Source organism: Durio zibethinus, chromosome 12, assembly GCF_047325235.1.
Source record: "Durio zibethinus cultivar Kanyao isolate XHJ-2024 chromosome 12, ASM4732523v1, whole genome shotgun sequence".
In the NCBI taxonomy this organism is placed as follows: Eukaryota; Viridiplantae; Streptophyta; class Magnoliopsida; order Malvales; family Malvaceae; genus Durio; species Durio zibethinus.
In genome coordinates, this window is record NC_143173.1 from 14,044,471 (window position 1) to 14,050,470 (window position 6,000).

Consider the following 6,000-nt stretch of genomic DNA (forward strand, 5'->3'; position numbering starts at 1 on the left):
TATATATATATATATATATATCATTTATATTTATCTCTCTATTTATTTATATCTATATATAAAAATGTGAACTTTAAAATCATTAATAATGATCGACTTAAATATTTTTATAAATTTTTAAATTAACAAATTCATCTTTAAATATATAACTTTTATTAATTTATTTAACTTTAATTTAAATCAAATGTAATTAAAAATAAAGCTTATGAGAAATAAAACTTCTTAAAATTTTAATTTTAAATGTTAAGAGTAATTGACTAAAATATCTTTAGTAAATTTTTTTATAAATTTTAATTTAAATGAATTTTTTATTATTAGACTTTTTTTTATAATTAGACTAAAAAAGTATTAAAAGTGATTAACTAAACTCTTAATAAAATTTTAATTTTGACAATACCATTAGTAATTTTTCATAAATTTTAATTTAAAAGATTTTATTTTTATTATTAAACTCTTTTTCATAAGTAAAATGATTTTTTACATTAAATGAAAATACAAATAGAATTATATAAAAGCTTAATGTGCATAGGAATAAAACAATTATATGAAGTTTGTTTTTTTGGTTGTTGTAAAAATAATTGTATATATAATTTATGTTGATAAATAAATTTATTAAAAATAATTATAATTAAGTCATTTAAGCATTTTTTCTCTATTTTTTGCTTTTCAATTTTTTGTTTTAATATATTAACTATATTGTATGTTAGCCTTGAATTGATCATTATTTTGAAATGACAAAACATTAAAGCTAAATAAAGTTGATCAAGATTTTGAAAAAAGATTTATTTAGCACATGTTCTTAAGTTTTATATTTTGGTACTAAATAAATAATATGATTTTCAAAGTTTAAACAAACCTTTCTTGGTGTCATATATCTCAAACCAAATCTATCTTTAAAGATTATTTATTGGAGCTTAAATGAAAGTCCAATTGTTATTTTTAAAGTGAACTTATTCATTTTGGACTTAATACAATTTTAATAATATTGATTTTGAGAAATTAATTAACTTAAGGAAGCTGTTTTACAAGAATAAAGTTTTCCAACATTGAATTTGTTTTATTTTTCTGTATTAATTCACAAAGTCTTAATATTTAAAATTTATATGGTTGGAAAGCTCTTTGAGTCTACTTTCTAATGGATGAAACAAAATCAAAATCCAAATTTTCTAAGAAAAGATTTTGAATTTTTACTAGACACTCAGTAGTTGTCAGAAAACTACACAATGTGTAATTTTGAAAATTCAATATAATTTGTAATTAATGAATTAGGTGATGAATTTTATATAGATAGAAAGCCCTTTAAGTCTAGTTTCTAAATCTTCAAACGGTTTATAATTTAGATTTATATAACTCAAAATATGATCAAATTAGTGAGTAGAGTGCAAAACAAGAAATAACCACTTTAAAGTATTGGTATTCGTTTATAACTCAAGATATGTATAATTTACTATTAAGTTATCATTGATTAGTTATTATGTTATTGATAATTTACTACTAAGTTATACTGATTTAGTTTTAAGTTTTCAATTAATAACTACTATTAATTAATTACTATTAAACTGAAACTGATTTACTATTAAATTATCACTAATTTACTATTAAATTATCATTTATTTATTACTAAATTATCAAGAATTAACTATTAATTTGTCACTTATTTTTTGTTAAGTTATTCTTACTTTAGTATTGTTATACATTTATAATTATATTATAATTGATTTAATTATGTATTTATTATTATATTATTATTGATTTACTAAAAAGTTATCAAGTATTAACTACTAAATTATTATTCATTTACTATTAAATTATTATTAATTTATTACTAAATTATCAATGATTACGACTAAGTTGTATTAATTACATTTAAGTTTTCAATGATTAATTACTAAGGTAAAAATTATTCATTATGATATTATCATTGATTTATATATATCCAAAAATAAAATAATGACAATGTATGTTAAATAATGAAGACACCCCATTTTGTTCGAGAACATTTTTTCGGAATTTAATTGTAGTTGAGAGATTTTTGAGATTCAATTTCAAAATCAATTGACATTTGATGTTGAGAGATTGTCAAGATTTAATTCCATAATCAATTCACATTAAAATGATAGAAATAGATTTTTGGGATTTAATTCCAGAATCAGTTGACATTTGATGTGGAGAGATTGTCGGGATTTAATTCCATAATCAATTCACATTAAAATGATATGGAGAGATTTTTGGGATTTAATTTCAAAATTAATTCTCATTAAGACGAAAATCAAACAAAATCATGGATTTAAGGAGAATTGATTGAGCATGAACCTCTATATAAACCTGTGATCAAAGCAAGAGAAAAAAAGAAGATTATACAAAAAAAAAAAAACTCTTAAAAGAGAAAAAAAAAGGCAAAAAAAAACTCTTGAGAAAAAAAAAAGAGATTATGTAGAAACTTTGGAGAGAAAAAAAAAGTTTGTTTAGCAACCAAGAAGTTCTAGGTCTTGGGTTTGATTTGTTTAGATTTTCTATGATTGAGATTTGGTGTTTTTGGGTTTGAATTTCTGTAGAATTTTGCATTCCAAGGATTTCTGGGTTTTACTTTTTAGACAATTTGTTGAGTTTTCAAAAATTCTCTGTCAGCATTTGGGATTTATTCGTTAATTTTTGGAAATTAGTTAGAGAGAAGACAGAAAAATAACCATTTTAAAAAGAGAGGCATACTCAAATAATTCTAAAGAAAAGCTTAGTGGTGTGGCTTTTATACTTCCCCAACACGACACCATTTTGAACATGAATACTCTCAATGAAGAACATTCATCGACTAGGAGCAAGCTTGTGAGTGAACAATCACAAAGATCATGTGTCACATCATTTCTAAAATTTTTCACCAGATTTATCTTTTTTTTTTTATTTAATAATCTCAATGAATTAACAATCTTCATCTATCAATCAAATAATTATGAACGATATTTTTAAAATCAAATCTTAAATTATCATTCTGATCATCTGAACATTCCTTATTTGGAATTAAAGAATGGATATGAAAAAAGAAATGAGAAGGTAAAAGTAAATAATGGTGACTCACACAAAAGAACAATGTCATAAGAATGCATCATATCTGTCAATTTATTAAAATGATGAAAATAAACTGAAATCCAAGTTCATAAAAAATATCCATATTCTCAAGAAATCTTAAGATGATAATAAGTTTCAATCAGCTTTTCCAAAGTCAAACCCCTAGATGATTGGGCAAAGAGTCTTTGTGGATATTCAGCTCTCCTGATTCCTTGAAGCTTATCGAGCCTACTTGAATCAAACTTTGCATCTTATGCTTGAAAGTAGGGCAAATTTTTATGGAGTGACCCACATTTCCATTATGATAGTCATATGTGGCATTAACATTGTACCATTTAGGATAGAGTGGCTTCAATGATTCTAAAAAGATCGAGGATGCTAGGTCATTTGTAATCAGTTCTGAAAAAACTCATTATAAGTTATCAGGATAAGATCAATATGAGCCCTCTCTTGATTACCCCTGGATCTTCTTAAACCACTTGCTTGATTATTAAGCCTTGAAATTGGTTTTGTAATACGATGAGGCACATATATAGGTGCTTGAAAAGCTAGTTGAGGAGAACTTAGAGCGATATTATTCATGGTTGGGATATAAAGCTGGTACGAAACTCATGCAACATTATTGGCTGCTGGATAGTAAGCAAGATGGACATATGATGGATATGAAGCATAACTTCTGGATTGTAGCCCTTTAAAACTCACTGCTTGGGCTTAATCCTCTTCTCTCTTAAGCATCCCACCTTTTTTGGCATCGTCGATTTTTTCTTTCTTAAGCTTACCACTTTTAATGGTATTTTTAATAATTTTTCTTGAGATTACCATATTAATAAAATTTTTGATTGCATTCCCTATCATCTTTTCATAATATGGTGACTTTAGAATTTTTCCAAACAAAATCATTGTTTCTTTTTTAGTCAAGGGTGGTTGTACTGAGCAGCAACATTCCGTCATCTTTAAGCATATTTCTTGAAAGACTCAGATACTTTATTTTCCATGCCTTGTAATGAAAGGCGATCAGGGGTCATATTTATGATGTGATGGTATTGGTTGATGAAGGATCAAGTCAAATCCTTTCATGACTTAATATGAGTCCTATCCAACTGAACATACAACCTTGCAGTAGACCTGGTCAAGCTATCTTGAAACATAAGCATGAGTAGCTTTTCATTGCTAGTATATGTTACCATTTTATGATAGTACATTGTGATATGCATAATGGGGCACTTGGTACCATCATACTTCTCAAATTTTGACATTTTGAATTTTGAGGGAATTACAACATCAGGAACTAGATAAAGGTTGGCAACATCCATGGAGCCATAGAAATCAATGCCTTTCATACCTTGCAACCTTTCTTCAATCATGCTCATGGCCTGATCAATCATTGAATATTTTAGTGGTATAACTATCTACAACTTTTCTTTCTCTTTTGTTTCATCCAAAATAGGGGGTTGACTAGGCTTGGTTACCTTTTCAGTGAAAATGTGATTATTACAACTCTAGACATTCCCATGACCAGGTCTATAAGTCATTCCTGGGTAGTTGTAATTCAGACATGTAGCCTGTTATGGTTGAAAGCTTAGGGTGGTCTGAGTTTGATGTGGATTGAAACCTGAAGGATATAGTGGCTCAGTATCTTTATGTAAGATGTCTTTTTCTGTTAGCTTTCCTTTATTTCTTTTTTTTTAAACCTTCAAGATTTTACTCAATTTTTCTTTTAGTATCTCCTTAGCTTTTTTATTCTTTCAAGTCAATCTATACTATCTTGCTCCATTCTTTTGGCTCTAGCTCGAGTGCAATACTGGTGTTGGTCTATCCTTGAACCTTAATTTTTCATAATTATGGTGCAAATTTAGAATGATGTTTATGGATCTATGAGATTATGTATGAGAATGAATGTAATGATGCATGAATGCAAGCATATACAATAAGAAAAAGAGTTAGTAAGCATAATATTTAACTTGCATGTATGTGTATGAATATGTACAATAAAAGAAATAAAAGAAGATAAAAAAATTGGTTAGTCACCTTAATAAAAAAATAAACACTATAAAGCAATCAAAATAACAACATGACCCTATATTTGAGTTAACTATATGTGGTTTGGGTCAATTATAAAAGGTTCCCAAATTGCTCCTTACATCATGGTCCATCACAGATTAGTAAGGCACCATAATCCTTACCCATCATAGGCTATAAGCGAAAAGGGTCCAATTTGAATGGGAGTATTTTGTAGGCCTATACGGAGACATGAAATCTCACAAGAGCATAGGTAATTCATTCCCTTCTAAAGGTAGAGCCCGAGTGGAGGACTTATGTTATGCACATTCAGATGAATGACAGATATATAAATAGATAATTAGGCAAATATAAGCAATGAAAAATAAACAAGTATGCACAATGAAAAAGAAAATAAATAATAATGCAAATATAAGCAATAAAAGGGAATAAAATAATTTCAAACTTATTAAGCAAGGCTTGAATAATAAGAAATTATTTACTAGCTTGAATCTCAATGTCCACAGTAGAGTTGTCAAACTGTCATAATGTATCGATCCGTAGACCTACCGCTAGACATGGATGAAAGAGAGTCACCACTAATCTTTTTTGGTTAGGTGTGATTGGCCACCTAATTGAAGTTGATCTGCAAAATAGAGGTTAGGTTTGAAAGTTGATTGCGCATAGAAAATGTTGTAACACCCCTAAAACGCCAATATAAGAGATGGTACCAGTTTGATTTCTAATTATCCAAGTCTTGATCATCATCATTTTTTTTGCTTTACTAAATAATTTATTAATTTTATTAGAGCAATAAAACCTTTCAATTTTTTGTTTATTTATTTATTTTTTGGAAACATTATTTACAAAGATTTTTTTTTTCAAAAAGATTTTTTTTTGAAATATATATATTTTAAAAAATATTAGTGGCAAAAATAA